Consider the following 8990-nt stretch of genomic DNA (forward strand, 5'->3'; position numbering starts at 1 on the left):
AATCCAAATACAATTAATAAAAAAATCTAAACGATTCTTCAAATATAATGATACTAGATGTTACTTTCTATCAATTCTCTTATAGATACTCAATATTCTTTATTTTTCCCTTAAATAAATATGAATCTTTCATTTAAGATAAATTTTTTTTTAATATTTTAAAAAAGTGAAAAAAGTACTTTAAAAAAGTAAAATAAAATTAATTGTTACTTCCATAGTTCACATTGACGATTGATGATACATAGCTCGTATAGGATCACATTGCTTTCCGACTCGAGTCACGGTCGAAGTGAAATTGGTGTTGGGAACAACATTGCGAAATGTGCATAAAAGCCTACTTTAAGGTTTGGTCTAGTTCAATACAGGTCAAGGTTGAGGCATCACAAGGCATCCACCACAGACATGGTGGTCCGAATCATTGTGGTTACGAATACGATTTTTCAACACTCATGAAAGACTCGTGCAAAAAAATGTTACTCGAGATCGTTTGTTTTAAGGAACTTCTAATATTTAAGTCACACAAATTTAAAAATATCTAAAAAATAAAAAATTAACTTATTAATATATTTAAAAAATGAATTTTAAATTTTTAAAAAGAAAAATTTTTTTCCAATAGTTTTCAAGTAATTTTCAATAAACAAATTCAAAAATCATTTTTCAGGATACGATCGTTGAATGCATCGAGCATGTATCCAATTGTCGATTGTCAGTGAAAGGAATAATGCTCTGAAAACATTATCCGAATGGTATCGCCTTTATAGAACAATATAATTGTTGGATTAAACGCGATCAGTATAGTGTTGCATGTATATATGAAATAATTATTTTACAGTCTCTATATAACTTTGATAATAATTGTCCACAATATCTGTCCCTATTGTCGAGGTCTTAACGTTGCACAAACATGATTGCAACCGCGCCAACAGCTGAAAACTGTCTCTGAGAATGTCCTTGCGTAGATAGCTCCCGCATGAGTGATTTTTGCATCGTTACTTTCTTGCATAACATGGATTGCGGGCGCGCACGCGGTATCTCTGACATAGGTGACGATCAACCGGTGACATCTTTTACGCAATCAGATTTTCTTTCTTCATTTCCGATTATCTGTCGAAAAGGTCACTTACCCGTGACTAGCTTTATCGTATAATCCTCGATCCTTTCACGTCGCATTGGTATTCGGTATTCGGGAAGGTAAACATAACCTCACAAGTTTCTATTTATAGACTATTATTTTTCTGATCAACTTGTCAATATTTTTTTTTCGAATTTCTTTTTAATTTCTTTTTGTCAAACGACTCTTCGGAATTGGTGATACTTTAACTTTTGTTTTGCAGTGATTTCAGACGAATATGGATATTTTTAATGGAAATATATTTTAGAGTGATAAAATACTTTTCAATTTTTTTCAACTTGTTATTCTCTTTTATAATCAAACAATTTGAATTCTTCATTCACATTTATAAAAATCAGTAATCGCAGGAATCACTTTAAAAGTCATAATAGGTTAGGAATCTGAAACATAGTAGGAAAAATTTCTGGTATGTTTATAATATTTTTTTTAAATAGAGAATAAATTTATAAGAATGTTTATGCAAGCGAGCTTTCTTGGTCTTCTTCAATTGCTACTGAAAAGGTCACTTGCTAAGTATTTTATTTAGTAAGGTATGTATATTTTTTATCTAAAGAAGAAGATACAGTAGATTTCACTTATCTGACTATATTTTAAAAAAAGGTTAATTAAGGAACTTTAATCAAATTACTTTTATATTAGATTTAATATTACAAAATAAAAAAATTAATATGTTCTACAAAATGCAAAAATTTAAAATTTTGAATAGAATTCTGTTATCTTAAAAAATTTCTTCAAAATTTATCTAAATAAATAAATTTAGTTTATAAATTTTTGATAAAGAATTATATAAAATAATTATCAAAAATTCATACTTAATATACTAAATTTTTATATATGCATATTACAAAATATTTTACAATATTGTTATTTTTTGGCTATTCAAATAATGTTTAAACATACTATTTATAGATTTTTTTTATTTATATTGCTTCATAATGCATAAAACTAACGTAATACTTTTTGCGAAAGTTTCATAAGCTAAAATGATGGACAAAACAGGCATGCATCATGTCCGTGCATCATCCTCTGCACGATAAAAAGTCACGAAAAGATTACGAAATTTTTCGCCGGTCTAGTTTCATGCCGATGCAAGAAATACTCTGACACCTTTTTTTTAAATTTCTGCTCCAGATACGGGTAACAACTCTTGCATAAGCTTTATCGATACACGAATTACCATTGAAATCGTTGCAAGAAATATGCCGATCTTGTTCCTTCGTGAACAACGATTTCCGCTCTTTACATAAACAACAAGATTTATTAATGCTTTGCAAATCGAAAGTATTTAATCGTTGTTTTCTTTAATTTATGGAACAAGATGTTTTTTCATTTTTTTTAAATTTAAAAAAATAACTTAAAATCTTTTTAAATTAATATTTAATTATGTGACATTAATGTGATTATTTAATTTTATTTACATTCATAAAAATATATATAATATTGCTATTATTTAAAATATTTTACTCACGTAACACACAAAACACATAATTCATGTTGAAAATTTACTTTATAAAAAATAAAACATTAAACACGTCTTTTTTAATGAACATAACCTGTACAAATTTAAGTATTGAAAAAATAATTTTATAATTTAATTATCTTTCATATGTTCCAAAATAGTTCAAATTTTATTGTACATTCAAGGTAATTTACTAGAGTTTCACGAGACAGATTTTACGATAAAGAAAAGAAATCAAATTCCGGCTCGATATGTATACAAACGTGTCGCAGATATTGAACAGCGCACAATAATCGATGTATCGATACATTCGTTCAATAGTAGTCGTGATACCACGATCGATACTGTCATGCGCAACTGCGATATATCTTTGGTACTATCGCAAGAAATGGCGCACTTATTAATGCGATATCGAATCGCGGAAGTCGTAAATGTGTTCTCGCAAGAACTAGTGAGCAGATCGTGGCACGCAGTCTAGAAATTTACACCGAATTATATATACGTACAAACGATACAGGTTAGATTGTGACCACCAGTCCTTTTCTCTATATGCGTGAGAACGTTATATGCCGGCTTGGTCGCTCTCCTTTATTCTAAGAACGCGCGAAAAACCGTAATTGTGTGTTGCGATTTACGAGTGACTGAAATATGAATTGGTCCCCACGAAAGTGTCGCCATATTTCGCAGCTCTTGCTGCTTTCCGTTGTGTTCTTTGTGTTTTTAATGCAGTCGAAAGTAAGTTTTGATTTTGACATTTTTGATATTTATTAATTCTTAAACATTCTGTATTATAAGTTATTGAGGTTAGATTTTTATTTTCTGATAAAATAATTTTATTTCTGAAATATTAATTGATAAATTATTAATAAGTGTATTACTAACTTTAAAGTATTTATATTATGATATATAAAATAGTTTACATATATATATATATATATATATATATTAATTTATATTTATACTGATAGAATGAAAATGTTTTTTTTCTTGAATTTTTTATAAATTATATTGTAATAAAATTTACAATGATCATAATCTAAAATATAGATATAAAAATTTTTAAAAGTTTATATATTAGATTAATCAACAAAATCATTATTAATCGTATAAATAAATTCTTTCAAAAGATTATCAAAACAATGTTATGTAAAAAATATTAAGATCATTCTTTTAATTTTTACATGTTATCCTTGAAAAGATATAAATTTCTTTTCACTTATCTCAATGACTCACTTCTTTCGAAAAAACGATCATCTTTTAAAATTGGCTATCGAAACGATCCGCCTCGGGTATATATATTGCAAAAGAAAAAAAGAAAAAATAGTAAAAGACAAACAATATCATTGAAATATACATTCAATATCGCGAATATCGATTTCCATAATCCTTTGACTTTCCACATATTTATGAAAGTATGTAGATGAAGAAGTTGAATATTATTTATACCAGTTAGACTGCTCGGCTTCCCGCTTGTACATATATTCAGTATTTCATTAGTAACATCAGTCAGGCTCGATCCTTGATATTTTACATAATTTTTTTATATGGAGCGTTTTTCGACTCGCGTGGCCGCGTACATACATTGTCACCGTTATTTTTAACTCGTAGACAGGTCGATTGCAGTCTAACTGGAATTATCAGAAGCACAGTGTTTCACAATGAGTATTGTTCCGTCCGAAACACTGTAATACAAGCTTGAAGATATTGCATATGTAGTATTAACGGGGAACGTCAACTAACCGTACATAACCTATATCGTACGTATATACATATATATAATATATATATCTAATTTTTTAAAAATATTTTCGATATATTTTTGATTAATTTATAACAAAAATAGCAAAAATAGATATAGCAAAAATAAATGAATTTTACTAAAATATATAATTTAATGGAAATAAATAATTTTTTTTAACTTTTTATACAATTAATAGAGAAGTTAATTTTATAACTGAATCATACATGAAACACAATAGAAAGGCTAAATTAATTATTAAAAGTAAATTAAAATTTGAATATTAAATATTTCATAAAGTTTTATTACGATGAAATTATAATTCACATACATTATTCTGATATTTTTTATTATTATTTAAATTTATAAACTAATACTAAATGTCGCGATATATTTACACGACAAATTACATAAAACGAATCGACAATTCTAAAAGCAAAATGAAAAGAAAGCAAAAACAAAAATTTGCAAAATTAAAGAAAAGATCTATTAATCATTTTTCAAGTGACTTCTTCAATTGATTCGTGGCAGACAGTCTGGAGTCTCTCATATCTTCGAACGTGATAAATAATTATCTTCTCTCCTGTCGATTTTTGATCGTCATCAATCATGACTGTTAGTCGACACTTGTAATACGTTTGTTTGGCTATTCGAAGGATGAATCGCGTATATTAGGATATAAACTCGTGAACATATTATAATAAGAGTGAGTTTAATAACCTCGGGCGTCGTTGCTTTCTCTGGCTGTTCTCGTAGCTCTCGTGGGATCGTTAATTTGTCTCGGTGGTGGCATTTTAATTACAACCGGGAAAGGTACGTGAGTAATAATAGTATTTGCCGTGTGATATATGTTTGGACGGGAATAAAGTATGATTTTGAGATTGAATTTATTTGTATAATTTTGAACCATTGTCTTATGAAATATTTAAAGAAAATTAAATTATACATTAGGAAGAATGAGACAGTGAATCATTTAATTAAGTTATAGTGATATTTATTAATGTACGACTGTTTGTTGTAATAAAGAGATTGTTATTTTTTAAAATAAAAAGTATATAAACAGATACCAGAGATATAATTGTTTATTTAATGAGATATGATTTATGTATACTTGTGTTGATATAAAATAATCTTTAGAAAGTTTCAATATATATAAAGAATTGAAAAAAGAATTGAATTATAAATTAATTATATAATAACGAAATATTTTTTTATTTTTTTTTATTCAATAATACATAAAATACTAAAGTATTAATCAATATTACATTTAATCAAAGAGTAAATTTTTAATAACAAAAATTAGTATATTAAAATTTAAACTCGATAAAAAGAAAATTGTAAAATATTCTTTAAGCAATATAATCATAAAAATTTTTATTCGTACTAAATGTTTCGTTATTTTTAACGCAGACTAGGATATCTAAAAATGTAATTAATTTACCGATGTCAACTACCTTTTTTTGGAACAAAAAAGATATTTCGCCTATCGGTACGTCCACTATTGAGGTTACAACACTTCCAACTGAATACATTTGCTAGGAAACACCTGTTTCGATCGAATGTTTCCTCCTTTTCTTCGTTTTTTTTTAAATGCGCATTACAAGATGTAACATTAAGTTTCGATATTAATCAAGAATAGTCAAAATTTATAGGTAAAAATTTAAAAAGTATGAAATTATTATGCATATACACAATTGCAATATTCAAAAAAAAAAAATTAGAAAAATGATTAGAATAACTGAATAAACGAATGTAGAATCTGTACTGTAAAATAAAGATCACGTGATTTTTCATCACGTGATCAATCCCTAGTTATCCCTAACATAGGCAAATAGCAAAAACAAAGATAATTAGCAGCGATTTTCTTTCTTTACGATAACAAAGACTTGGCCACGCGACTTTTGATCATAGAGTAACAAAATTAACTTGATAATTAATTGACGTACAATCGTCTTGTTTTCATTCTGATTCATTTCTGCTTTTATCAAAGTCAATAAGTTCTCTAAAAAAAAATAGAAAATTTGTCAATTCATTTATACTATTTTTGACGATTTGGTGCCAATTGTGAATTTGTCAATTATTATTTTTAATTTACGGAAAGATTAAAGATTGATTTCTCAATTAAATTTTGACGATGATAAGTTTCTTAAATTAAAATCGCCGTATTTAGAATTGGAAATATAAAAATATGAATTTAAATAAACGATGATATGATGAAGAATGATGGTTTACGATATTACTATTAAAAAAAAAAAATCTAATCAGCAAGTTTCTCTCGTCGAGGATATTCTTAAAAATCGAGAAAGATATGGTTATTCAATTTTAATATAAGTAATTTGTTTAAAAAAATATTTCTTTTGTTGAAAAGAAATCATATAATTATTAATAAAATCGTTATATCAGTATTTTTCCTTATATCGCGAAATGATCGAATTTTAAAAATTTAAATTTTCTTAATTATTATCTCAGATTATTATAATAAATTTTTGTTAACCCTTTTGCTGTAAAAATATGCAATAAATATTGCGCAAAAGATTATTATCGATTTCGAAAGAGGATATTTCTATTCAAATATTCTAGTGTTAATAAACATTTTGAAAGCGAAAATGTTTATAAATATTGTAAAAATTCACCAATCATTGTTTTGGTTTACAATCGATCTTGAAAAAAACGACCCTGACATTTATTAACATTTATAAGTATAAACATATATCGAATGAATATAATGATTACACATATCATTTAACACCGTGATTTATTTGCACGAATTACACAGTTACCAATTATCATAAATAATCATATATAACTATAGAGTAGGCAAGGGAATAAAAAGAAAAAAATTAAATTAAAGGAAATATCCCCCCATCACAGATAGCTATATTACGATATATATAAAAAAAAATGTGAGGATATATTTTTGGATTATGACAAAGAGGAATAATATCGAAAATCAAAAATTATACAAAATTTATATTATTCATAGATAAAAATCTTTGTCGATTTATCTGTTGTTATTATATCCAAGTAGGTAGTACAATATCCGGGTATTTTGTCGGATTAATACGTTATGAATCATATGCAAAAAACATATTAAAAAAACATACGTACAAATGATAGCTCTAAATTCTAGAAGAAAAAAAAAAAAAAAAAAAAAAAAAAAAAAAAAAAAAAAAAAAAGAAAAAAAAATAAAAAGGAAGGAAAGAAAAAAAAAAACTGTATGTACATAAAATATACATACAGAAATTTGTGAATAATTTAGATGATATAATGTATGCAAAATTCTTAATTCGAATGCGAAGTAAGCATGAGTCAACCAGTATGATAAGGGACAATATAAATCTCTCTTACCATTCGTTGAAGTCACTTTCGTCGCGATAGTACGATGCGTGCTTTCATTGATATCTCTTTAATCTTTTTATGTCATAATCGAAATATAACTCGATAAATTTAAAGATTTATGCACTTTAAATTTTTAAATTCTCGTTTCATTTGTTTCTTACTTATATACTTACTATGTTACTATACATTTTTATTTTTCATATTATTCGAACGAGCTTAAAACTTAATTATAATTTTCATTTCTATAAATATAAATAGTAAAAAAAAAAAAGTCTAATTATACGAAAAAATTAATTATATTTCAGAATATTATGTTCTTGGAATATTTATAAATTCTTAATTTAAAACACTAGTTAAAGTCTTTTTTTTTTTTTAATATTTATTAGGCAATATATTAGGTGTATTTATTAAAAATCGTAGTAGGTAAAATTTTTTTATGGAAGAAAAATATACGTGTCTTAAAATTTAACAAATATTGATCCATATTTTGAAATTTTCGCTTCCGTTATAAATATTTACGAACTTCATATCGCGTACGATTACTGTTATACAATTAATGATTTAAATCTTTTTAAAAAAATTTGTAAAAAATTTTTATCCCACTGGAAAATCGAAGAAATAGATATCGATCCATTTTTTCGAAAATTTTTCTTTTAAAACATCGATTTAATTAGCGGTGTATCTGCGCGGTGACATTTAAAAAATATATACATCATACTCTTCGCGGGGTTCCCTTATAAATTAACGCCGAATGTTTTTCCACTTGTCAGACTCTCTTATACCCGAGATAATGACGACCGCTTAAGATTCCAATAAAAATGATTTCCGGATTCCTTGAGGCATGGCCGACGATCTGGAAAAATGTACCAAGGTAATGAAATTCTCATGATCACGCTCCGCCACTTGTATTCCATTCTGTCTGTGTACGATGATTTACACGCAACTATAATTCCCTATGTGTCCCTGAGACAAAATGAAGACTAGGGACATTCCGTGAGATTATCAACGATTGGACGATCGATATTTAAAAATAGTGGAGAATGGAATAAGATTTAATTTTCTTCATTTCTATGTAACATTTATATATAGGATCTTGTGTGTGCTTACCTGTAGAACCTCAATATCAATTAATTATAATTGAGTCTCGCATAAATAATATTTATAATAAGCGAATTGTTATTCAACAATATTTCTGCGCTATTAATGCGGTTAAAGAAAATTGGTTTAATTAGTTCTTCGAATAGATCTTGTGTAATTTTATATTTCATTAGTGATTATCTCATTATTTTCTTCATTTTTTTTTTTTTTTTTTTTTTTTTTT

At 26.4% G+C, this 8990-nt stretch overlaps 1 protein-coding gene and 3 long non-coding RNA genes across 8 annotated transcripts in view; 1 reads left to right on the plus strand and 3 right to left on the minus strand.

Annotated features, from left to right (window-relative positions):
• Positions 1 to 8990, plus strand: part of LOC102674777 (A disintegrin and metalloproteinase with thrombospondin motifs 8) — a 66139-nt gene that overhangs the window by 22228 nt on the left and 34921 nt on the right. Inside the window, exon 1 of one of the 4 annotated variants that reach the window (XM_031508124.1) lies at positions 2969 to 3326. The exons of the other annotated variants lie outside the window; for them this stretch is intronic. The gene's annotated coding sequence lies outside the window, so the exon portion shown is untranslated. Of the gene's footprint in view, positions 1 to 2968; positions 3327 to 8990 lie in introns of those variants that run through there. 4 annotated transcript variants of the gene reach the window in all.
• LOC102675354 overlaps positions 1 to 8990 on the minus strand; it is a 44150-nt gene that overhangs the window by 9200 nt on the left and 25960 nt on the right. The gene's annotated exons all lie outside the window — the stretch shown is intronic.
• On the minus strand, positions 180 to 1761 carry LOC116184927. Its single transcript, XR_004149594.1, has 2 exons — positions 1125 to 1761; positions 180 to 535 (listed from the first exon to the last, which is right to left on the minus strand). It is a non-coding gene; the product is annotated as an uncharacterized LOC116184927 (long non-coding RNA).
• Positions 8245 to 8990, minus strand: part of LOC116184926 — a 6033-nt gene continuing 5287 nt past the window's right edge. Inside the window, exon 3 of the long non-coding RNA XR_004149593.1 lies at positions 8245 to 8522. This is a non-coding gene — a long non-coding RNA (uncharacterized LOC116184926). The remainder of the gene's footprint in view (positions 8523 to 8990) is intronic.

Source organism: Apis dorsata, unplaced genomic scaffold, assembly GCF_000469605.1.
Source record: "Apis dorsata unplaced genomic scaffold, Apis dorsata 1.3 scaffold_74, whole genome shotgun sequence".
Classification (NCBI taxonomy): domain Eukaryota; kingdom Metazoa; phylum Arthropoda; class Insecta; order Hymenoptera; family Apidae; genus Apis; species Apis dorsata.